Raw genomic sequence first — 27,521 nt, forward strand, 5'->3', positions numbered from 1 at the left:
TTGAAACAATCTGAGCCTATGCTTTATTTGTAATGACCACAACGTCAATGGGTCATTAAACTCTAATCTTCCTTTCTTATGCTTATATTCAAGCAGAATAGCTACTCTCACAAACAGATATAATATTAGATATGTGTGTTTCATCTGCCAGCCAAGATCAGAGGTTTCTTTGGCTCGGTTTAAGTTGATCTGAGGATGTCCAGTGTTTACAGAATCTCATGCCTTTTTGGGAAACATATATTGGCCATGTGATTCACACTGTTCATGACAGATGTGTTGAGAACTATTGCCACACACAATTATTACAACTTGCAAAATCTTTGGTGGTGGAGAACTATCTGACCAAGGGCTTAGATTGATGTGTAGAGGGTGTGCATAAGTAGGTACAGTAAATATACTATATTTTTATTTGTTCTAACGCTATTTTCCTATTTTTCAGATATTCTTATGATCATGACTGGTAGTTCAAGCAATTACCAATTGAAGTGGATAACTAAACAATGTTGTTGTTGTGGTCTTCAGTCCTGAGACTGGCTTGATGCAGCTCTCCATGCTACTCTATCCTGTGCAAGCTTCTTCATCTCCCAGTACCTACTGCAACCTACATCCTTCTGAATCTGCTTAGTGTATTCATCTCTTGGTCTCCCCCTACGATTTTTACCCTCCACGATGCCCTCCAATACTAAATTGGTGATCCCTTGATGCCTCAGAACATGTCCTACCAACCGATCCCTTCTTCTGGTCAAGTTGTGCCACAAACTCCTCTTCTCCCCAATCCTATTCAGTACCTCCTCATTAGTTATGTGATCTACCCTTCTAATCTTTAGCATTCTTCTGTAGCACCACATTTCAAAAGCTTCTATTCTCTTCTTGTCCAAACTATTTACCGTCCATGTTTCACTTCCATACATGGCTACACTCCATACAAATACTTTCAGAAACGACTTCCTGACACTTAAATCTATACTTGATGTTAACAAGTTTCTCTTCTTCAGAAACGCTTTCGTTGCCATTGCCAGTCTACATTTTATATCCTCTCTACTTCGACCATCATCAGTTATTTTGCTCCCCAAAAAGCAAAACTCCATTACTACTTTAAGTGTCTCATTTCCTAATCTAATACCCTCAACATCACCCGACTTAATTCGACTACATTCCATTATCCTCGCTTTGCTTTTGTTGATGTTCATCTTATATCCCCCCTTCAAACAATACTGGAATAAGAATACTGAACAGGTTCTACAGAAATGGAGACAAGAATTCAATATACCTCCACCAAGTATGCTATCAATTTACAGGTTGCACGGCAAATTTGGTCAAACTGAATCAAGTTGTAATGTGCCAAAGAGTGTCAACCAGTGAATGTTGGTGTGCCCAGGAGAATTAAATGGTAGTTGCACAGGCATTCATTCAAAGCCCAAAGGAGCCCAAAAGGAGAACCTGTGTCAAGCTGCCTTGTGGCATCTTGTGCAAAATTTAGGTTTGCAAGTATATCAGCCAAGATTACTTCATGGATTACTAGAGGATGTCCAGATCACCATTTAGAAGTCTGCGAAATGCTTTTGAATGAAGAAACGCCAGGTGATGGCATAATTCAAAAAATTTGTTGGTCTGACAAAACGAGTTTTAAGCTATCAGGCACTGTGAATAGTCATATACATTTCTACTGTGCCATCCTACAATTGCAAAACAACTGAATCAATCTGGGATTACAGTTTGGGCACAAGATGCCCCAAGGCAGCTCGACACAGGCTCTCCTTTTGGGCTCCTTTGGGCTTTGAATGAATGCCTGTGCAACTACCATTTAATTCTCATGGGCACACCAACATTCATTGGTTGATCACTCTTTGGCACATTACAGATTGATTCAGTATGACCAAATTTTGCTATGCAACCTGTAAATTGATAGCATACTTGGTGGAGGTGTATTGAATTCTTGTCTCCATTTCTGTAGAACCTGTTCAGCATTCTTATTCCAGTATTGTTTAGTTATCCACTTGAATTGGTAATTGCTTGAATTACCAGTCATGATCATAAGAATATCTGAAAAATAGTGTTAGAACAAATAAGTATCTGGGTGTAGGGGTTTGTCCAGCTAATAGACTCTGGCTGTCGCCGCAACAGGAGCACCAGCGTATGTTCTACAAGAACCCAGCATCTGCCTGTCACAGCACATGTCAGGCGGGTGGTGTGCGTCCGAATCGATGAGGGCACAGTGCGGACACAGAGGGTTGTCAGTGCGATGGTTGGAATGGAGGCTCTGGGAGTGTGGCTAATTTGCCGTTCACCACCACATACCACAAGGAATGAGCATATGTGGGCAGGTATGGGGTGTGGATGGCTTGCAACACCTGTTCCAGTAGATGGTTGGAGTTGTTGTTCGAGGCCAGTCCATTTGCCAAATATTCTCTCATTCCAAAAGCTCTTCTGCTTGTGCTGTTCAATGAAGTTGCACATAGTCATCCATAAAAATGAAGTCAGGGCCAAATGCATTCCTGACAAGATGCACATGGGGAAGGAGTACAGTGTCACAATAATGGTGACCAGTGAGTGTACCATGCTGAAAGATTTGGGAGCTATGTCTGCATAACATTATGCCTCCCCGTACCATAAGACCTGGACCACCAAAATTATAAAGTTCAACAGTATTGCTGGGTGCATTACATGTTCCCACTTCTCTCCATGTGAAGGCTTGTCCAGAATCACCATCAGACTAACTCTACTCTCATCTGAGAAGAACCCAAGGCCCCTCTCCTTGCTGATCCAGTTCCTAAGCTCTTGGTACCATTGAAAATGGTTCTGAAATGGAAGCAACATACTGGTTGTTGGATGAAGAGACCACCCCTATGCAGTCTGCATGCCAGTGTGGAGCATGAGATGGCATGCCTTACGTTCCTGCTAAATGTGCTTGCAATTGCACCCACTGTTTGGTGTCAATCCCTTCTTGCCTACTGCACAGTACAGGGGTTATCTGGTGCTGCAGTTGACCGTGGTCAGATGCCTCCTCTCCTTCACGCAGCAGTGTATGTGGTTGGCACACTCCCCATGCATGTGAAACAGTGCTCTGAACAGTACCAAACTCCTGGGCCACACTTGTCATACTTCATCCTTCTTGCAATTCCTAGATTCCATGTGAAGTCATGTAAACGTTGTCACTATGCAATGCTGTAATGAAGAACTGCACCACAGTCTACTGCAACTTCTTGCTGCTTAACATACACTGTCTTTTCACATTCCTTCAACTGCTTTGTGTTGTGGGGATAGCCCCATTTGACACCATAGTCACAATGATCTCATGTAATGTGACATCTAGCTTCCTATGCATGACTGGGAGACCTCTGGCAATATGCTTCTGCACATTCATTCATTTCTACCAAGTGGTTAATACGTTCTGTCATTTTATCTATCTCACCTTTAAGTTTTGCAGAATATGTATTTTATTTCTCTGTTTTAAGTCAAACTCATTATGGAGCTAAACTTAATTTTCAAGAAATGGTTTGTTATTTTGGGATGTCATATGCTTCAACTTTTCTCCTGGCAGTGCAGTACCAATCAATTGTTAATTTTATGAGACAAGTGTCTCATACAAAATCTTATGACACAGGAAATAACTGTAACATGTATTAAGCACACTGGACAAAAAAAATTAATCATCCTCCTGGAGATATCACATTAATGCTTTGCAGCACTGCCCTTAGTCTTGATAACGGCCCCATTTCAGTGCGGAAGAGTGTCCACACATTTCTTTGAGTGTGCCTTATCCAGCTGAAGTCACTCATTGATGACTAGATTCCATAGAACTATCAAACTGTGAGTGTGCTGACAGCTATATTTCACCTGTGGTTCCAAATAATCCAAACTTTTTCTGAGAGATTAAAATAAGGTGATATAGCAGGCCAGTCAATGTGCAATGGATGCTTGAGTGTTTGTCAAACCAGGAACATATCTGTTGAGGCCTGTCAACATGGCTGTTGACATCTTGAAGAGTGAGTGTCTATAGCACATTTGTCATGAGGATACAGAAAAAAGGCGACACTTTGTCACTGATAATGTTGGAATAAACATTTTGGTCCATGTTCAGTGTAACCTCGGTATGAAACACACGCCAAAAACATCACCAAACCACTTCTTGCCTGAACTACACTGCGAGTTAAATGTCTCGTAGGGCCATTGGTGCAATTGACAACTTTTATCATTTGGAAATACACTCATCATGACTCTGTGAACCACACACATTATATGCCTCATCAGCTTTTGTCAAGTTTCTTTGTTGTTTGTTTCACTGGAGACATGCAGCTTTATATGGTTCTGTGAACAACTTCAGATGTCCACTGCAGTCTCCTCCACAATGTTCATTCAGAAAGTGGTTGAGATAGCCCTGTATTCATTGACGGCAGCAATTTCTGTCAGGTTTGAAACCAATTATCATTGACAAGGCTTGATATTCAACTCCAGTCCCTGCCAATTAGAATCTTTTAAGGGACACTGTTTTTACACTGTGTTACAGCACTGTGATTGGTACACAATTCCTTATACATGCATTGGACAGTTTGCATTGATACACCAAAGTATCAGGCAATTTCTTTCTCAGGACGGTCATGAGTACATCCAAGCATACTTTCTTTCTTCTGTATTCACATTTCCACATAACCCATATTACTGCATTGATTCCACAAATTCATCTAGGACATAAAGACCAATTCACTGCCATGCCAAGTGTCAGCAGTGGAGGATTATAAGTCTGCTGCTCCAGAGCAGCCAGTGTGCTCTATTAACAGGGAGAATAATATTTTGTCTGGTGAGCTTATCTGTAACTAAAGCTTCATCTGAGATCCTCCTGTCATAAAATTAAGAACTGCCACTGCTAGATAATAAACTGAATCAGATGTAATTGCCATAAACATGGGAACGATGACCTCAGCATTTTGGTCCCATAGGAACTTACCACCACTGCCAAAAACATCAACCAGACTTTGAAAACAGGGTTTCAGCTTCAAAAGTGTTGGACTTCAATAGAAAAATAAAATATTTTGGCTGAGTAAATTATACTGTTATCAACATTTTTATTACTTAAGGTGTTTGCTGCAAGTGACAGATATGCCTTTTAGTAACATTTCATCTAGTGCATTGTTTCTCTTTATGGTGTATAACACTGGTAATGGTGTTAATGTTCTGTCACCTTCTGGTAACTTGCACAAGGCTTATCTGGAGTTGTTCTCAATTGCAATCACCCTGTGATGTTCTCTTGATGTTGTGGACTTGTTAATCGAGGCCACTGGTTACCTTTTATGGTTCCTCTACAATGCAGTTGGTGTGTAGACTGTGTGTTTTAAATACATCCAGAAACAATGAAATTAAAGCTCTCACAAAACTGTTGTATTTTAAGCCGTCTTGAACAATCTTGCAATATACTGTAACAGAGCTTGAATTTCCACATCATTGCCGCGCAGAGTGACCGCGTGGTTTGAGGCGCCCTGGTATGGATTGCGCGGCCCCTCCCGCCGCAGGTTCAAGTCCTCCCTCGGGCATGGGTGTGTGTGTTGTTCTTAGCATAAGTTAATTTAAGTAGTGTGTAGGTCTAGTGACTGATGACCTCAGCAGTTTGGTCCCTTAAGAATTCACACACATTTGAACATTTGTTTTCCACATCATTACATCACTATGTATCTAAATATATCTGTCATGTGTTGTGAATGAAGTTTAACTTATTAATGAATGAACAGATCATTTTTCAGTCCTGTTGTTTTTACAGATATTGATGCCACTTCTTCTCTGAGACATCCAAAACACCTCCAAGTAACAAAGGCATGGCACAATTAAATGTATACAGAGGAAATAGATCTGTCTGGGTGCTGTTGCACCTTGTAGACATTTTGTATCCATTCTGTTTCGTGGAGCTTACCTACAAATCATAACAACCTTGAACAGTGGGATGCTTCCACCTACTACTAAGCTAATTACACTTTTACACAAACATCTTCTTTCTAACATCATATAATTACTTATGGATGAGCTGCAGGTAGCACCTCACTAGTTGTGCTGTCCGTTGGTTGATTTACTTGTGCTGTCATGAAAAATTACTATTTATAAATTACTATTTTTAAATTCCCTGGGAGGTTGTCTTCATAGATTATGTTAGTGGATTCAAATCTGAACTTCTGAAACTCCATTTATCATACTCTCCCACTGTGAGTATTGTTTTAGTAGTGTGGAGCAGAACGAGGTGGGACCATGGTGAAGGCATGTAATTTCTGTTTGGAATGAGTGGTCAAGAAATCTACACCCTGCTGCTCAGATTTAGGATGTCTCTTGTTTTCGTAAGTCACTTAAGGTAGTTTCTGGGTGGTCCCTTTGGAATAGTGGCTCAGTTTTCTGTTCCTTCATTCCTGATTCCAACCTTATGCTCTTTCTTGAATGATCTCATTGTAATGTTGTTTTCCAATGTTTTGCTCCTAATCTTTCTCTGCTTTCGCGTGGTGCAGTTTGTCAATATGACTCTGCTCTCTGTAATGGAGGTAAAATGCCATCCATGCATGTAAGATACCATTAATGCTAAAACATTTTAATTTCCATAGTAGAATTTTATGGTCAACACAACGAACAGCTTTCACAAGGTTGCAAGAAAGACATTCACCAAGCTCGGTGGTACAGTGGTTAAGACACTGCACTAGCATTTAGGAAGCCGAGTTCAAGTCCTCATCCAACAACTGAGATTTAGGCTCACCCCATATTGCTTAAGAGAAATGCCAAGATACTAACTCTGAAAACCACATGGGTGATTTCTTCTCACCTCTTTGTTAAAATTGAGAGTCTACTCAACCTCTAATGACCTCACTATCAAGATGAATCCCTCATCTTTCTTTCTTCATGGAGGTTGAATCAAGTCAGAACAAAATCTTCATAAAGTGTTTTAAACTCCATGGGGCCAGAAGAGTTGCCAGTTTCTATCAACCTAGTACTCATCACACTTGTGCTCATCCCTTAGATGTAGTTTTTTTGAATGTATATCTACTGTCTGTGTATACAGTATCTGCTGAAGTAAATTACCTGCATCTGAAAGTTTATACAGTAACCCACCACATTCTGCCAAGATTTAAAGCCTAGCATGATTTTAAGTTAGGGATTGAAAACCCATGACGTGAAGACTGCACGTGAAATCATCTTTTTTGGATGGATTACTAGTTTTGGCCAACAAAACAATCTAGCCATATTCAGAACACAAAACATTCTTGATTAGTGTTGGCGTCATTACAGCTTTACACATCATTAAAAGCTTTCTTACAATAACACCATATATGATACAGTTAAAAACAGCTTTTCATCATTTGTGGCCTATTTATTTCAACAATGGTCATAAAACAAAGGCATTATGCCGTTAAAACTTAATAACTGACACAATCAGTATTTACATTATTTTGTAACAGAGATCATTACATATATGTTGCTGTAACATGAAACATGTGAATAATATGGCAGCTGATGCCCATTATGCTGTTCAAGAAATGCAACATTCAGCATATGCGTAGTCTATATGTGTGGCCAGTACTGTAGCAAAATGGGGACTCCCATCCACCATCATTCAGTTACAGTGGCCACAAATGATGAAAAGCAGAAGAAAGATTTTAAGAAGCATTTTAATGATGGTTGAAGACATAATGGCACCAACACTAATGAAGAATGTAAATAGTCTCCACGGGTGTGCCGCTGGATGACGTGCAAATCCCACAATATTTCTTCGGAGCAACTGTCCGACATCATCAGGTGGTTGAACCTCGCTGGTGGCTAGGTACGACTGACTAATGAAGAATGTTTTTTTATCTGAAGAAGGCAAGACTGTTTTGTTAGTGTCAACTAGTAATCCTTCAAAATAAATAAGATTTAATGTGCAATCTTGACTTCATGGGTTTTCAAACTGTGACATAAATAAAAAATTTACAGCAGATCACGTATCTTCTGGTTGACAATGTCTCTAAATTTAAAATGATTACTTCACAAAGATAAACTTGCTGTGATTACAAATTTTTTCATACTCATACATAAATCAAGTCACGGAGAGCCTTCAGGCATGTGCAACAAGTCAAGTTATACATTAACAGGAAGAAGCAGCTTGCACAGGCTCTTTCTGTTAAGTAAACTAACATTGAATTATGATTAGTGCTAATCTTCTCTTACTGATAATTATGGGAATTAATGGATTTCTTAACACAATGTACGAAAAAAAAAAAAAAAAAGAACATGTTACTCCTCTTACACTACCAGATGCTGTTTTAAGTGATACTTCAGACAAAACATTTCTGCAACTTCACACAGCCTACTATCAGCTGTCTGTATATTGACAAAGTCAGGATCAGTTTAATATAAACATGAGAGGTATGCGGAAATTACATTCTGATAAACTGTAAGTGAAGTTGAAACTTCCTGGCAGATTAAAACTGTGTGCCCGACCGAGACTCGAACTCGGGACCTTTGCCCTTCGCGGGCAAGTGCTCTACCATCTGAGCTACCGAAGCACGTCTCACGCCCGGTCCTCACAGCTTTACTTCTGCCAGTATCTCGTCTCCTACCTTCCAAACTTTACAGAAGCTCTCCTGCGAACCTTGCAGAACTAGCACTCCTGAAAGAAAGGATACTGCGGAGACATGGCTTAGCCACAGCCTGGGGGATGTTCCCAGAATGAGATTTTCACTCTGCAGCAGAGTTTGCGCTGATATGAAACTTCCTGGCAGATTAAAACTGTGTGCCCGACCGAGACTCGAACTCAGGACCTTTGCCTTTCGCGGGCAAGTGCTCTACCATCTGAGCTACCGAAGCACGACTCACGCCCGGTCCTCACAGCTTTACTTCTGCCAGTATCTCGTCTCCTACCTTCCAAACTTTACAGAAGCTCTCCTGCGAACCTTGCAGAACTAGCACTCCTGAAAGAAAGGATACTGCGGAGACATGGCTTAGCCACAGCCTGGGGGATGTTTCCAGAATGAGATTTTCACTCTGCAGCAGAGTGTGCGCTGATATGAAACTTTCTGGCAGATTAAAACTGTGTGCCCGACCGAGACTCGAACTCGGGACCTTTGCCTTTCGCGGGCAAGTGCTCTACCATCTGAGCTACCGAAGCACGACTCACGCCCGGTCCTCACAGCTTTACTTCTGCCAGTATCTCGTCTCCTACCTTCCAAAAAAGGTTCGCAGGAGAGCTTCTGTAAAGTTTGGAAGGTAGGAGATGAGATACTGGCAGAAGTAAAGCTGTGTGGACCGGGCGTGAGTCGTGCTTCGGTAGCTCAGATGGTAGAGCACTTGCCCGCGAAAGGCAAAGGTCCCGAGTTCGAGTCTTGGTCGGGCACACAGTTTTAATCTGCCAGGAAGTTTCATATCAGCGCACACTCCGCTGCAGAGTGGAAATCTCATTCTGTAAGTGAAGTTGTTTATTAGGTATTCTTTTACTTTGTTCTGGAATATCTGGGGGCTTTCAGTTTCCCGCCTGGTGTTTAATGATAACATATTACACACTTTTTCACCCAAATATAAAACTTCATTCTAAATCCTCAGATATGGATGCACAATCTGTATTGAATTTATTTTGATTTCTAAAATTGTGGTTGTGAATTACAGTGCTATTCCTAAATTAATGTAATTAAAATATCATAGTTCCAGTTAAAAATATTATAGTGTACACGGTATCTTTTTATGCATATGTCATTCCAAGTGATTTTTGGTGGCTTATGCAAATACGGGTTTTGGGACCAAACAACCACTGTCTGAACCATTTATCTTTTACCTCAAAATTAACATAGTTCTTGAGGTGCCAGAATATCTGCTATTGCTGTAGTAACAAGTGCTGGCTTGAAACAGAGAAACAATTACAGTGTTGAGAAAGTGAACTCCCACAGTTTGCAAAGTGTAATCTTCCACATATACTAATGAATTAATGTGACTGCACAGATTTTCATGGGTCATGTTAGTAATTAATGCGGAACATAAAATCAAACTGACATAATATTTTGGCAATCCAACTAGCTGCAATCTTCAGATGAAAAGCTAAACTGCTAAAGGGCTAGAGTTGTCTCTGTTCTATAAGCCACAGTATTCCTATGGTGCTCGCATCAGAAGTTGTAAATGCTGCCTCTTAGCAGTGTCCACCTGTAGCATCTCTGGTTTGAATGTTGGATGGAAAAATGTACTACAACCAGAAAAACTGCCACTAACTCTGCTGTCGAAAGCATAAGAATGGTTGTGTGGCAATACAGTTTAAAATGGGTTTCCACATTTTGCTCAAAGAAAATTCATTGTCTTCATTAATGAAACTGTGTCTAATTTTCATCACCACCTTGAGGACAATATAACGATACCGAGCCATGCCAGCAGGTGCTGTGTCTCCTCATATTCTGTCTGTACCCTTTGGTTAAACCATATTGATCACTGTGGATTTTTGCAGTTATTTAATCCTTGTGTAGTGATGATGTTCATGAAACACTATTGAGAAAGTTTAGAGAACCAGTATTTCTGATATGACTGCAGAATGATTCTTCTGCCGCCAATGTACATTTGTATAAAGATTGTGAAATCAAGATTAGACATCTCAGAACTTGTACAGACACATATACACAGCTGTTTTACCCTTGCTACATTTTTAAGTGAAACAGGAAAGGAAATGACTAGCAGTGGTTCAAGGTGCCCTCTACTGTGCACTGCATGGTGCCATGCCTAGTGTGTGTGTGTGTTTAACAGAGCCAATGAGCACTCTAGTCCTGGCTGGTTGACAGAAGAAAGTCTCAGAGTTAAATCTTTTTAAAATTTTACATGTTTTGGAGGACACGCTCCCAGCATTAAGAAGGAAAAAAAAACTGTTTCACACCCATTTTCTTATGCATCTGGTTGTTTTTCAAACTCCACTGGCAGCAATTCTGCTTATCAGGGTAACCATTCTGTTTGAACACAGAAGTCAGGTATTCAATATCTTCTGGTAAGCTATCAGTGGCAGAGGTGTTATATGCTCTTCATGCTAGCATCCTACAGACCCACTGCACTGATATGGCTGATGGAAGTACATGCATGCCGATATTGACTGGTGCCTTTGGTTTCTGGTAAATGCTGTGTCCTAGAGTTTCATCATTTCTTTTGTAAACCAACATATCCAAGAATGGGAGCTTTCCATCACTTTCCACTTTCATTGTAAATCTAATGCTGGGATGAAGAGCATTAAAATGTTCCATGAACAAATTAAGAGCAACCTCTCTATGTGGCCATATCATGAAGGTGTCCTCCATACACCTCCAAGGACATATTTGTTTCAATGCTGCCATCTCAGAGCCCTGCTCTCAAAATCATCAATACTTAAGTTTGTAATGGTAGTCACTCTGTCAGTTTGTTCAAAAAGAAATTTTACAAACATGCACTTTGGTAAGTGATAGAGATTAAACTAGCAGATAATAGTATTAATCGAGGCAATGGATTTTTCTTTAAGCAAGACTCAGAACTCTGATTTAACATATATCACTTCCCTACACTTGTGGTCGGATAGCACGACATTTACTGGTACTTGTCTTGAAAGTGTAATATCATTCCTCCAGCATTCTGCTAAGGTACAGCACAAATGGCTTCTGATGTGTGTGCCACAGGCATTCTGTGGTCAATGTAGGTGACGGTTGGTTGGTTGGTTTAAAAATGAGGGAGGAGGGGGGTGGGGGTAAGGGAACAAACTGCGAGGTCATCAGCCCTTGTTCTGATTAAAACAATTATACAAGGGTGAGAACAAAACAAACGAGACTTACCACAGGATAGAAGAGCAAGACACACTAAGACAAGGAAACTGCAGAGAGATGCAAGAAACAGGTAGAAGGAATTAAAACAACAGAGCAGATGACCATGGCTGGCTGATCAAGAGAATAAAAAAAATTGATAAGCCAACCACTCTGTTACACATTAGAACCTCCAGCCTGAAAGCACTAGGGTGGAGGACACAGAGGAACAAAGGACATGCGCTAAAACTTAAATAAAATTATAAAACAATATCAGAGAAGGAAAGTTGCTACTCACCATATAGCGGAGATGCTGAGTCACGATAGGCACAATAAAAAGATTGACACACTCATAGCTTTTGGCCATTAAGGCCTTTGTCAGCAGTAGACACACACACACACACACACACACACACACACACACACACACACACACATGAAAACACAACTTGTACACATGTTTGCAGTCTCAGAGAGCTGAAATTACACCGTGAGCAGCAGCACCAGTGCATGATGGGAGTGGCAACTGGGCGGGGGTAAGGAGGAGGCTGGGGTGGGGAGGGGGAGGGATAGTATGGTGGGAGAGGCGGACAGTGAACTGTTGCAGTTAAGACGGAGAGCAGGAGACAAGATGCAGAAGGGGGAGGGGTAAGTAGAGGAAAGGAGAGAAATAAAAATAAAAATAAATTAAAAGATTGGCTGTGGCGGTGAACTGATGGCTGTGTAGTGCTGGAATGGAAACAGGGAGGGGGCTGGATGGGTGAGGACAGTGACTAACGAAGGTTGAGGCCAGGAGGGTTACGGGAACATAGGATGTATTGCAGGGAAAGTTCCCACCTGCGTAATTCAGAAAAGTGATGGGAGAGTGGAAAGATAAGGCACGGGATATTTGTTTTTGTACAAGGATGGGAGGATAATTACAGTCAGTGAAGGCTTCAGTGAGTCCCTCGGTATATTTAGAGAAGGACTGCTCATCACTGCAGATGCGACGACCACGGGTGGCTAGGCTTTACGGAAGGGACTTCTTGGTATGGAATGGGTGGCAGCTGTTGAAGTGGAGGTATTGCTGATGGTTATTAGGTCTGATATGGACGGAGGTACTGATGTAGCCATCTCTGAGGTGGAGGTCAACATCTAGGAAGGTGTCCTTCAATAAAATTCTTCAGGGTATCTGACCGCATCGTCATAATTTAAAATGCGCCAACGTTTCAGCCAGCGTTGCAGCTAGCCTTCATCAGGGCCTTACGTTAACTGCTAAATGAACACACTTGGTTCCTTAAATAGCTGCACTAGAAAACTGTGTCGTTAGTTGATTGGCTGTAAAAGGAGGAGGAGGAGGGGTGAAAGGTATGCTTTATTGGTGTTTCCTTTATTATCTGTCATTGGCTGAAATAGCTGTTTTCTATTGGTCTTTATATTAATCCACCCCATTGGAGGAGACGGACGAATAGCGAACAGGTGATGGCTGTGACGTCACACTGTTTCCATGCTGTCCAGAAGCCGGCTGCGGTGTGCCATTGCTTTGTGTGCTCGCGACCACTACTGCGGTTCTCCGCGTGTCTGCATGGGCTGCCACGGCTCTGCCGCCGCTCTGTAGCCCTGCTATTGCAGGCAGCCAAGACCTCGGAAGCTTGTACCCATCCTCTCTATTCATGTTGACGGGTCTTTTGGCTATTTCTATCGCCTCTCTAATCTTTCTTTTGAAAGTGAGAGGCTGTTTCGCCAGGACGCGGGCTTCTTGAAAAAATATTGGTTTCCCGCACTCGTCTTGGTGTTCCGCAGCTGCTGACTTAGTGTGTTGTTTCAGGCGGATATATCTTTCATGTTCCGAGAGCCTTGTGCTAATCGGACGTCCCGTCTCACCTATGTAGACTAATCCACACGCACAACCAATTTCATACACGCCAGCTGTGTGTAGTTTGTCAACTGCATCCTTGGTAGAACCGAGCATGTCTGATATTTTGTTTCTGCTTCGGAAAATTGGTTTGATGTCGGCTTTTCGTAGAATTTTGCCAATACGTTCGGTGACCCCTTGTACATATGGTAACACAGCAATGTTCTGTGCCTCCTTCTCCTCTTCCCTATTAGTCTTCTCCCTTGTCGACATGGTGCTGTCTATCATCTGCTTCCCATAGCCATTAGTTCCGAAGATGGACCTGAGGCGTTCAAGTTCTGTCTTCAGATGTTCTTCGTCGCTTATCCTGTACGCTCTCTTCGTTAGCGTGTGCAGGGCGGACTTCTTCTGCGTGGGGTGATGGTGGGAGGAGGCGTGAAGGTACCTGTCCGTATTGGTTGGTTTCCTGTACACTTTGTGGCCAAGTTTACCATCAGGTTTTCGATAAACTTCCACGTCGAGAAAAGGCAGCACCCCATTCTTCTCTGTTTCCATTGTAAACTGAATTTTCCCATGCTGTTGGTTAAGGTGCTTGTGGAAGTTCTGTAACTCCTCTTCTCCGTGGGGCCAGATGACAAAAGTATCATCGACATAGCGAAGCCAACAATTTGGACGTAATGGTGCGGACTGGAGGGCTGTTTCCTCAAATGCCTCCGCCTATCGCAGCAGAAATTTTCATGGAGGCGCGCGCACACAAAGCAATGGCACGCCGCAGCCGGCTTCTGGACAGCATGGAAACTGTGACGTCACAGCCATCACCTGTTCGCTATTCGTCCATCTCCTCCAATGGGGTGGATTAATATAAAGACAAATAGAAAACAGCTATTTCAGCCAATGACAGATAATAAAGGAAACACCAATAAAGCATACCTTTCACCCCTCCTCCTCCTCCTTTTACAGCCAATCAACTAACGACACGGTTTTCTCGTGCAGCTATTTAAGGAACCAAGTGTGTTCATTTAGCAGTTAACGTAAGGCCCTGATGAAGGCTAGCTGCAACGCTGGCCGAAACGTTGGCGCATTTTAAATTATGACGATGCGGTCAGATACCCTGAAGAATTTTATTGAAGAAGACAACGGCTGCGGAAGCCTATGCTTACATCTAGGAAGGTGGCTTGTTGGGTTGAGTAGGACCAGGTGATGCAAATGGGGGAGAAGTTGTTGAGGTTCTGGAGGAATGTGAATGTGTCCTCACCTTCAATCCAGATAGCAAAGATGTCATCAATGAATCTGAACCAGGTGAGGGCTTTAGGATTCTGGGTTTTTAGGAAGGATTCCCTCATCTCAATGACTGCTTCACAGCCTGTGCCATATGGATCCTTCCCACCAACACCAGCTTTTCTGAATTGTGCAGGTGGGAACTTTCCCTGCAATACATCCTATGTTCCCGTAACCCTCCTGGCCTCAACCTTCGTTAGTCACTGTCCTCACCCATCCAGCCCCCTCTCTGTTTCCATTCCAGCACTACACAGCCATCAGTTCACCGCCACACCCAGTCTTTTAATTTTGTTTTATTTCTCTCCTTTCTGCTACTTACCCCCTCTCCCTTCCGCACCTTGTCTCCTGCCCTCCATCTTAACTGCAACACTTCACTGTCCACCACTCCCATCATACTGTCCCTCCCCTCCCCACCCCAGCCTCCTCCTTACCCCCACCCAGTCGCCACTCCCATCATGCACTGGTGCTGCTGCTTGCAGTATTGTTTCAGCTCTGAGACTGCAGGTGTGTGTGCAAGTTGCGTTTGTGTGTGTGTGTGTGTGTGTGTGTGTGTGTGTGTGTGTCTACTGCTGACAAAGGCCGAAAGCTATGAGTGTGTGAATCTCTTTATCGTGCCTATCACGACTCAGCATTTCCGCTATACGGTGAGTAGCAACCTTCCTTCTCTGGTATTGTTGCATTCCATCCTGGATTTTCCATTGTTTGATAGAATTATAAAACCCACTCTCTCTGATAAAATGTAAAATAAATCAGCCAATGAAGCACTGTCTACTAAAATTAATGGTAATGAGTCCGGTAAAAGTAGATCATGATGCAGAGCAGCCAAAGTAGGACAACTGAACAATATATGGGCCACTGTGAACCGGGCACTGCCCCGTCACTGAGGTGGGTCTTCGAGGTGCAGGAGGTAGCTGTGGGTTGCCCAGGAGTGGCCAATGCGGAGCCGGCAGAGAACTACAGAGTCTATGCGAGAGGCCCTCATCGAGGACTTCCACACATTTGTAGTCTCCTTAACGGCACACAGTTTTTTGTGTGTACTGAGATTATGCCATTCTGTCTCCCAAAGCTAAAAAACCCTACAGCATAATAACGACTGCAGGTCAGTAAGATGGATGCCGATCTCCAGAAGCGGTTTCCGTGTAGCCTGTTTGGCCAGCCTGTCAGCAAGTTCATTTCCTGGAGTTCTAACATGACCTGGGGTCCAGACAACCACAACTGAAGAACTTGACCATTCCAGGGTGTAGATGGACTCATGGATGGTCACTACCAAAGGATGGTGAGGGTAGAACTGGGCGATAGCTTGTAGGCTGCTCAAGGAGTCAGTACAGAGAAGAAACGACTCACCAGAGCTTGAGTGGATGTGGTCAAAGCACAAGAAATAGCCACCAGCTATTGCAGTGAAAACACTGCAGCCATCTGGCAAGGTGTGTTGTTCTATATGTCCTCCATAAACATATGCGAGTCGACATGACCATCAGCCAGTGAGCTATCAGTGTAAACTATTTCATGGCCCAGGTACACATCAAGAGTTGAGAGGAAGTGACAGCGGAGAGCTGTGGGGGGTTAACTGAGTCCTTAGGGCTGTGTGAAAAGTCCAGGCAAAGCTTTGGCCTAGGTGTAAACCATGGAGTTGTACAGTAATGGATCTCAAGTGTAGGGGATAAAGGCAACGACTCCACTTCAGTCAGAAGTCATCGGACGCAAACCACAACCATAAGGCCTGACCAGGGCCACTGATGTGGGAGATGAACTGCCGTGGTTGGGAAATGGAGACGGTAAATCGGATGCTCAGGAGAACTATGAATGTGTACAACATAACTGGTGAGCAGTTGTGCACGTCTGATCTGCAGTGTAGGGACTCCAGCCTCCACTCGTAAGCTGGTCACTGGACTGATCCTAAAAGCTCCTGTCGCTAGTCGAACACCACAGTGGTGCACTGGGTCAAGTGAACACAATGCTGAGGGACCGCTGAACCACAAACCAGACTCCCATAGTCAAGGCAGGATTGAACAAGGGCTCTGTAGAGCTGCAGCAGCATAGAGCGATCTGCATCCCAGTTGGTGTTGCTCAGGCAGCGGAGGGCACTGAGGTGCTGCTAGTACTTCCACTTAAGCTGGCAAAGGTAAGTAAGCTAAGTCAATAGGACATCGAAAATCAGTCCTAAGAATCGATATGTCTCCACCACAGTGAGTGGATTATCATTAAGGTAAAGTTATGGTTCCAGATGAACAGTACGAAGCTGACAGAAGAGCATGACACAAGTTTTCGTGGCTGAAAACTGAAAGCAGTGGGCCTTGTGGATGGCTCCCTGTAGGCGGTGCTCACCAGTGCCAGTACTGGAAGAGCAGTATGAAATGCAGAAGTCATCCGCATACAGAGAAGGTGCAACCGATGGTCCTACAGCTGCTGCTAGACTGTTAATGGCTACTAATAATAGAAAGACACTCAATACGGAGCCCTGCGGGACCCCTTTCTCCTGGATACAGGTGTTCAACCATGGGAGGCACCAATTTGGACACGGAAAGTATGGAGCGACAGGAAATTATGGATAAAAATAGGGAGTGGGCCCCAGAGACCCCACTCATGGAAAGTTGCAAGGATATGATATTGCCAGGTGCTGTCATACACTTTCTGTAAATCAAAAAATATGGCAACCAGGTTTTGGAACCTGGGAAAGGTTAATCAGATGGCAGACTCTAAGGACACAAGATTATCAGTGGTAGAATGACCCTGGTGGAAACCACCCTGGCATGGAGCCAGTAGGCCCTGTGACCCCAGGAGCCAACACAACCGCCGACTTACCATATGTCCGAATGATTTACAAAGATTGTTGGTGAGGCTGATGGGCTGATAGCTATCCACATCATGGATGGATGGAAAGGCACTATTGCACCAGATCTGGTTGGAGATGACAAGGCGATTTAGCTTGTAGTTGGATGAGAGATGTTGGGTGCTGAGGAGCTCCAGCTCTGTAAATGGCGCGTTATAGAGTTCACTGTGACATTCAGTGAATGAGAGGACTTTCATTTCCATCCGCGTTTGAGGGTGCGATAGGCTGGGGGGTAATTCTCCGATGCAGTGGCTCGAGGATAGTGCTCAAAGTGCTCGGCAATTGTGTTTGCGTTGGTAGATAACATGTCATTGATGTTAATGCGAGGGACACCTGTCAGGGTCTAGTACCCAAGAAACGTCAGATCTTCATCCAGACTTGGGAAGGTGACGTATGGCACCCAGTGGTCGAGACATAACTCTCCCAACACTCCTGTTTCCATCTTTTTCACTCCTGTTTCCATCTTTTTATAAGCTGGCGAACACAGGCACAGAGACATTTAAAAGCTATTAGATGCACTAGGGAAGGGTGCCGCTTATGTCGCTGTAGAGCTCGCTGATGCTCTTTGATGGCGTCAGTGATTTCCGGCGACCACCAAGGTACTGACTTTAGCTGGGGGCACCCTAAAGAACAAGGGATCACGTTTCCTGCTGCAGAACTGATTGTTCTAGCGACCCACTCAACCGCCAAATTGATGGTACCATGTGGGGGAGATTCAATGGTGACAGCAGAGGTGAAAGTTTCCCACTCTGTCTTGTTTAAAGCCCATCTAGGTAGACATCTGGGAGAATGGTGCTGGGGAAGTGACAGGAAGATGGGGAAGTGGTCACTACCACACAAGTCATCGTGGGTTCTCCAGTGGACAGGAGGGAGAAGTCCTGGGCTGCAGAGGGATAAATCAACAATGGCTGAGTAAGTGCCATGACCCACACTGAAATGTGTATGTGAGGGGGGGGGGGGGGGGGAATTTAAGAGGCAGAGGTCGAGATGAGACACTAAAGTTTCAACATCTCTATCTCTACCCCGCAAGGGGTTATGGGCATTAAAATCTCCCAAAAGTAGGAAAGGTTTCGGAAGTTGATGAATCAGTGCAGCCAATACGTTCAGGGGCACTACACCATCTGGAGGAAGATATATGTCTGAGACAGTTATTTCCTGTGTCGTCCTGACAGCCACAGCTTGAAGAGGGGTTTGAAGGGGCACAGCTTCACTACATACTTGCACAGGACATAGACGCAAACTCCACCTGGCACTCTATTATAGTCGCTATGGTTCTTGTAATATCCCCTATAGCCGTGGAGAGCAGGGGTCTGCATTGCCGGAAATCAGGTTTCCTGTAGGGCAATGCAGAAAGAAGGTGTAAAGCTTAACAGTTGTCGTAGCTCAGACAGGCGGTGGAAAAAACTGCCGCAATTCCACTGGAGGATGATGTGATCGCGAGGCTGGGAGGGCATGAAGCAAGCAAGGAGGCAGGTTAGGCCTCAGGGTCACCTGCTGCCCCCGATGGAGTATTTATATCCATTCCCATTGCGGATGAGGCATCAGTGAGATCCAGGTCCTCACACTAAGATTGCCACCTCATCCTCAGATGCAGAATTGGTAGGGAGTGGCAGTGTTGGGGTCACTGGAGGGTGCTGTTTCTTAGCAGCCTTCCTTCTGGATTGCTTGCCCTTTTACTTGTCTTTAGGAGCTAGCTAAGAGGACTTCTCTGAAGTAGCTTCTCGCATGGAGGACGATCGTGAAGCTCTTTGTCCAGCAGCTTTTGGCTCCTTTTGCCACTGGCGAGTGTCTGCTGTGGCATTAGTAGAGACCATGGAAGAGAGGGTCCCAAGGGATCCATTCCACACAAGAGGAGCCAGAGCAGGCTGTTGCTTCTCCAGCTGGGGGAGGGGGGGGGAAGGTACCAATGTGCCCTGCATTTATGGGGGGGGGGGGGAGAGTCCTTGATCCCGAAGTAGGTACTTTGGGACCAGCAGAAGGAGATTTTTTCCCCGCCACCAAGGGGCGGATGTATTCTGGTGGCCTGGAGGAGCCACTGTACGTGGCACAGAGTGTGGAATGACTGGTACTTGTGACAGCATTGGTAAAGTAGCTGCAGCATACGTGCACGTCAACCAAATGGGATGTAACCGCTAAAATTTGCGTTTAGCCTCATGGTACGTCAACGAGTCCAGGTCTTCTACGCCATGATTTTCCACTCCTTTTGGAGTACACTGTGCAGTCTGGAGAGCAGGGGGAGTGGTGCTCTCCACATTTGATACAATTGGGAGGAGGCGCACACAGATTATCTGGATGTAGTGGACGTCGGCAGTCTCAACATGTGGCGCTGGAAGTGCAGCGGGAAGACATGTGCCCGAATTTCCAGCACTTAAAGCACCACATAGGGGGAGGGACGTATGGTTTAACATCACAGTGGTAAAACATCACATTGACCTTTTCAGGCAATGAATCACTGTCAAAGGCCAAGATGAAGGCACTGGTAGCAATCCTGTCCCCCCTGTAAATGCGTCAGATGAAACGAACACTCTGCCATTCTAGATTGGTGCAGAGCTCATCGTCAGACTGCAAGAGGAGGCCACGAGGGAAAATAATCCCCTGGACTATGTTGAGGCTTTTATGGGGAGTGACAGAAACAGGAATATCACCCAGCCAGTCACAGGCGAGTAACGCCCAGGATTGGGCTGGGGATGCTGTCTGAATCAAGACTGCACAGTTTCTCATCTTGGACAGCGCTGTCACTTCCCCAACAAAAAATTGAGGCTTTGTAGGCAGAAAGGAGTCCCCCTCCATTCTGCTACAGACTAAATACCAAGGCAAATAAGGCTCTCTTTTTTCTGTAGCCCTACATTCCTCCCATGGTGTAGTGAGGGAGGGAAACAATTTAGGGTCATACCTGTCGGCATTGTACTCTACCTTGCCCTTCTTAGAGACTGCTGGCGCCATACGGTCACCAGAAAGAGAAGACTCAGTCTGCTTCATTGCGGGTCATCCGCCCTGATGCCACTCACTCCAATCAGGGGCTCTTCCCACGGGCGCCACCCAGACACAGCAAAGGCCACCTGTCATGATGACTGTTGCTGAGAGTCCTGATGCCCAGGAGAACAGGCATCTACTCCTTGGCATACGTGGGGAGTTTACAGCTCAGGCATCAGCAATGTGATCCCAGAGTTGTCAAGGGGCTACCACCAAATGGATACATGACGGCCCCACCACAACAAACTGGCTACCGTGCTGGATATAGATCACAGAGAAATCCAATACTGTCATGGGGGTGACAGAGGACAGAAGACAACAGAAGAAGCTGACATACCCCTTGAAGTGTCCTCACCCAAATAGTTGAATTGCTGGTGGCGATGCAAAGCCATGACAAGAGATTCAGGAGATCGTACCTAAGGGCACTGTGGATAACTCATGCATCACGTAAGTCATCCTTCCCCATATGGTCTGCACTTCTGTAGAATTTGGAAAGTGGCAGGTCAAACTATAAAATGGGACCTGACCTTAGAGGGCCGAGAGTGTGAGACTACTTTTAGTTGCCTCTTACGACAGGCAGGAATACCTCATGCCTATTCAGCTGGGTTCCCAAAATATTACATTAGGCTAATTTAATTTAAGAATCTGGTTGCAAATGTCCTATTAATGAACTACAATTGCCAACTGAAAAAATTATTCATTGGTCATTGACACTGATAACTGACACGAGCAGGTACATAACAACATTCCAATTGTACATTGTGTTACTGAGGTGAAATAGAGACCTCAACTTTTTGGGTGAGGCTCATCTTAATGGCTGTGCATTGGATATTTACAGCCCCAGTTTCCTGATGAGTTAGTACATCTTATGAATAAGCTTTGAATTAACGTTAATCAAGCAGCAGCACTCCAGTTTCTTAGCATACAGAAGGAGAAGCAAGTAACACACTTTAATTCTTAAAAGTGAAGTTTCCAGGCTTTGCAGTCTTTTGATTTTTATTAAGTTACAGATGTAACTAACTTCTCTTAAGAAATATTACAACATATTGTTAACTGAACGTACCAATACCAAATGTCAGCTTTGTAATGTAACTTAAAATGAAGTGGCCTGCGATATCATAAGTGTACAAACAGAACATTAACAATATTTATTCTGCATTTACATTAATTTTTGAAATGTTGGTTGTGGTAGCAGACTGATCTGTAACACAGTCAGAAATGGATTGGAATGTGACAGTCTGGTTGAGTTGCCAAAGCAAATGAATGTGTATATAAAATCTTAGATGTGGTAACATACTGATCTGTAAGGCAGTCCAAGGTCCAGGACAATTTGGAAAATGACAGTTTGGTAGTGGGCTGTGGAAGTGGAATCAAACACTTCCATTAATCCACAATATCCATCTCAGTTGTTCATTTGCATTAAATGAGCAATTCATTGCATTTCAATTATTATTTTCAAGGGTCCCTTCCTTGCGATCAGAAGTGAAACAAGTTTTGTAGTTTATCAACGAAAATAATCAGTTTTGAAAATATATGTAATTGGGTGGATAAAAAAATCTACTCACCAAGTGGCAGCAGAAGACACACACATAAAAGTAACTGAAATCTACAAGCTTTCACAGCCAGTGGCTCCATCTTCTGGCAGAATGATTGAAGGGGAAGGAACAAGGATGAAGGAAAATGGCAGATGAGACTTAGGAAATGGAGAGAGTTTGGAAAAGTTGCCTAGGACTGCAGGTCAGGGAAGAATTACTGGATGGGATAAGTAAAGACTGAATCAGGAAGACTGAATCAGTCATGCCTTCTCTTCCCCTTCAGTGAGACTCCCTCAACCTGTAGTTCTGGCCGATTATTGCAAACTCTCCCCATTTTCTGAACCTCATCAGTCGTTTCCCTTTACCCCTCTTCCTTCCCCTCCAACCCTTCTGCCAGGAGGGGGAGCCCCTGGCTCTGAAAGCTTGCAGATTTCAATACGTATTAGATGTGAGTTCTCCTGCTGCTGCTTGATGAGTGGATTTTTAATCTATCCAGTTACATTAAGTTTTACAGTTTGGACCACTAAACATCACATACTACAATGTCGCAGTCAAGTATCTATGTTCTACGTAAAAATATCAGCGGAATGTCTAAATTAAAGTAACATGTTGTGTTTAGACACATGAAATAAATTGGAAAGGTACTTGTAGCCTATTGTTGTTGTGGTCTTCAGTCCTGAGACTGGTTTGATGCAGCTCTCCATGCTACTCTATCCTGTGCAAGCTTCTTCATCTCCCAGTACCTACTGCAACCTACATCCTTCTGAATCTGCTTAGTGTATTGATCTCTTGGTCTCCCTCTACGATTTTTACCCTCCACGCTGCCCTCCAATGCTAAATTTGTGATCCCTTGATGCCTCAAAACATGTCCTACCAACCGATCCCTTCTTCTAGTCAAGTTGTGCCACAAACTTCTCTTCTCCCCAATCCTATTCAATACCTCCTCATCTCTTTAATTTTCCTGTAGGCAGTATCTATCTTACCCCTATTACATTCAGAAAATTATCAAACAATAAAAATCTGACATTGACATAGAAAAATTATAAGTGCTTTAAACTGATCAATGTACCATTAAATTTCCCCCAGCATTCTGGTGTTTGCAATAGCAACATCTACCCAATTATCCAAGTGACTCATCATATAACCCTTTTTATTTCATTATCTTCTTCATTTACATGGTATAGGAATTGTCACAAGTGTAATTAACATGCAAAATACATGTAATACAAACATAGTTACAGAATATCACTTAAAAGCTATTTTCAACGTATTTTTGAGAGTACAACATTTGTCATGTATGTGTACATAAGTGTTAAAGACAATAATTTTACACACAGTCAAAGTACTCACCTATGTCATAGAAACTTTTGCTTAAAAGGCAATTTTAAGCTCAGTCGTAAGTTTTACTTCATCCATTATTTCCTTCATGTACATTGTAAAGTTTTTGTACAAAATAACTTACATGCTTTTGGTTTTTTGTTGTTCTTACTATTTCTACATGTAATTTTTTTACAATTGCGAGTATTATAATTGTGACAGCCCTCATTGGTAAGTAAATTGCTCAGGTGTGCTCTTGTGCATAGAATGCTTTTAAATATATACCGCGATTGTATGGTAAGTATTTGTAATTGTTTGAAGAGGGGCCTACATTGAATTCTAGGAAAATTGTGCATTATAATTTGAATGGCTCTTTTCTGTAGTTTGAAGGTATCTATTAAGCGTGATTTAGTTTTACCCCAGAATACTATACCGTAAGACACAACAGACTGAAAGTAAGCAAAATACACTAATTTAGTACACTCTGTGCTGCATACTGTAGTATTCTCCTCAATGTGAAACATGCCAAATTGAGGCTGTCGGATAAATACAGGGTTATTACAAATGATTGAAGCGATTTCACAGCTCTACAATAACTTTATTATTTGAGATATTTTCCCAATGCTTTTCACACACATACAAAAACTCAAAAAGTTTTTTTAGGCGTTCACAAATGTTCGATATGTGCCCCTTTAGTGATTCGGCAGACATCAAGCCGATAATCAAGTTCTTCCCACACTCGGCGCAGCATGTCCCAATCAATGAGTTCGAAAGCATCGTTGATGCGAGCTCGCAGTTCTGGCACGTTTCTTGGTAGAGGAGGTTTAAACACTGAATCTTTCACATAACCCCACAGAAAGAAATCGCATGGGGTTAAGTCGGGAGAGCGTGGAGGCCATGACATGAATTGTTGATCATGATCTCCACCACGACCGATCCATCGGTTTTCCAATCTCCTGTTTAAGAAATGCTTCTGCTTTATCCTTTTCCGTAAGATTTTCCAAACCGTCGGCTGTGGTACGTTTAGCTCCCTGCTTGCTTTATTCGTTGACTTCCACTAATTTAGTACACTCTGTGCTGCATACTGTAGTATTCTCCTCAATGTGAAACATGCCAAATTGAGGCTGTCGGATAAATACAGGGTTATTACAAATGATTGAAGCGATTTCACAGCTCTACAATAACTTTATTATTTGAGATATTTTCCCAATGCTTTTCACACACATACAAAAACTCAAAAAGTTTTTTTAGGCGTTCACAAATGTTCGATATGTGCCCCTTTAGTGATTCGGCAGACATCAAGCCGATAATCAAGTTCTTCCCACACTCGGCGCAGCATGTCCCAATCAATGAGTTCGAAAGCATCGTTGATGCGAGCTCGCAGTTCTGGCACGTTTCTTGGTAGAGGAGGTTTAAACACTGAATCTTTCACATAACCCCACAGAAAGAAATCGCATGGGGTTAAGTCGGGAGAGCGTGGAGGCCATGACATGAATTGTTGATCATGATCTCCACCACGACCGATCCATCGGTTTTCCAATCTCCTGTTTAAGAAATGCTTCTGCTTTATCCTTTTCCGTAAGATTTTCCAAACCGTCGGCTGTGGTACGTTTAGCTCCCTGCTTGCTTTATTCGTTGACTTCCACGGCTACGCGTGAAACTTGCCCGCACGCGTTCAACCGTTTCTTCGCTCACTGCAGGCCGACCTGTTGATTTCCCCTTACAGAGGCATCCAGAAGCTTTAAACTGTGCATACCATCGCCGAATGGAGTTAGCAGTTGGTGGATCTTTGTTGAACTTCGTCCTGAAGTGTCGTTGCACTGTTATGACTGACTGATGTGAGTGCATTTCAAGCACGACATACGCTTTCTTGGCTCCTGTCGCCATTTTGTCTCACTGCGCTCTCGAGCGCTCTGGCGGCAGAAACCTGAAGTGCGGCTTCAGCCGAACAAAACTTTATGAGTTTTTCTACGTATTTGTAGTGTGTCGTGACCATATGTCAATGAATGGAGCTTCAATCATTTGTAATAGCCCTGTACTTTGTGGATGGCACGTTCTCTATCTCCAGTTTTAACTGGAGGTCATTTCCTTGGGTTGCTTTTCCATACTGTATATAATGTGTTTTTCTTAAGTTAGCATTAAACCACTGTTGTATATATTTCAGGACTGTCAGTTGTGGTGGATGATGATTTTTTATCATCACTTATAATTATGCTCATGTCATCTGTGAACTACATATTTTTGGTAGCAATATTTGGATTCTGTGTGTCTTTTATCTAAAGGAAGAATAATAGGAGACTAAGAACACTGCCCTGTGGGGCACCTCTTTTCACTTTTTTTGCATCTGAAACCCACTTGATCTTCTGGTTATTATGATCAGAGATGATTTCTACAACCTGAGTTCTGTCTTGAAGCTAAGATTCAAACCATTTCCACACAACTCCTCTTACCCCTATTGTTTCCATCTTGTTTAACAAAATTTGGTGATTTGTTGTATCGAAGGCTTTCGACAGATCTAAGTTAATTCCCACTACACATTTTTCATTGTTAAGATTCCTGATAATCTCTTCAGTATAGGCACAGGTGGCTGATTCTGTGCTGTGGCCTGAACGGAAGCCGTGTCAATTACAGTTCAGAAGTTTGTATGCATCTAAGTAATTTATGAAAACAATCAATTATTGATAAAATTATTTAATTGAATAGCTAAAAAAATCTACTCACCAAGCGGCAGCAGAACACACACATGAAAGACTGTTGTGATTGGCAAGTCTTTTAAGTGTGTGTTCTGTCACCAATTGGTGAGTACTAGATTTTTTATCTATTCAATTAAATAAGTAATTTACAAGTCTGGTTTTCATTAATGTCTCTAAAATTTTGAAAAATGATTGGGGGAGGGAAATTAATCTATAATTTTTCTACCTTATATGGATCTCCTTTTTTAAGCAAAGGTCTAACATTCAAGATTTTCAACCACTGTGGAAAAACTGCTTCGCTGAATGACAAATTGGCAATGTGTACCAGGGGCTTTATAATTTGTTGGGCATCTTTTTAATTAGTGACACAGGCTCTTCATCCACACATGCAGACTTTTTTTGTTTTAGACTCTTTATCACCTTTAATATTTCATTTTCATTTGTAGGAGCTAACATCACACTACTGTCTACTGTTTAAGATGTTAATGTCTCATATTTGGTAATGGTTTTGCTTTATGACACATGTACACTTAAAAAATAGTTATTAATCTAATTTGCCGAGTTTCATCTTTTAATTCAATATTTTCACTATTTTTGAGTACCTACTATTTCCTGATCCATGAAGCTCTCAACTGTTTCCCTTTTCACTATTTCCGAAATAGTTCTTGATTTGTTGCCTGATTTTCTTATCAATCTTTCACTACTTAGTAATTTTGCTTTTATAATTGCCTTTCTACATATTTTTATGGTTTACTGCATGTTCTGTAAACTTGGGGTCAGTACAACTCTTCAATTTAGAGTTAAGCATTTTCATTGTTCTGGAGAAATTTCCAATACCTGTCTTAATCCAGGAATTGTATGTAAATGCCCGTATGAGTTTGTTCTACAAGTTTTTTTAGAAGAACACAATTCGAATTTTAACATAAAATGGGAAGAAAAACATCATATACAGCATTTTTGCTTGTTTGTAACACTACTTCGGCACATGGTTGGTTACCTAGTATATTTACGAAATGACTGCAACGGTTAGGGGAGAAAGTTCTTTTGTATATTTGATGTGAAACATTTTAAGTCACTGGGGCTCTGTGAATTTTAAGGATCAGTGCATTGTGATTGGACATTCCTAGGTCAACATTAATTACATTTGTATCAATGGCTCCTACATTTGTGAAGAAATTATCTGTGAGACTTCGTGAAGAATTTGTTACTCTTGTAGGGCTATTTATATGAGGATACAAGTTGAAACTATGATGTATTGACTTTGTAAGGCAGAGAACTACCGCACATCACAACACTGTCAGGTATGTGATCCATGGAACAAGTGGTCAA

Source organism: Schistocerca nitens, chromosome 1 (genome assembly GCF_023898315.1).
Source record: "Schistocerca nitens isolate TAMUIC-IGC-003100 chromosome 1, iqSchNite1.1, whole genome shotgun sequence".
Taxonomy (NCBI): Eukaryota; Metazoa; Arthropoda; class Insecta; order Orthoptera; family Acrididae; genus Schistocerca; species Schistocerca nitens.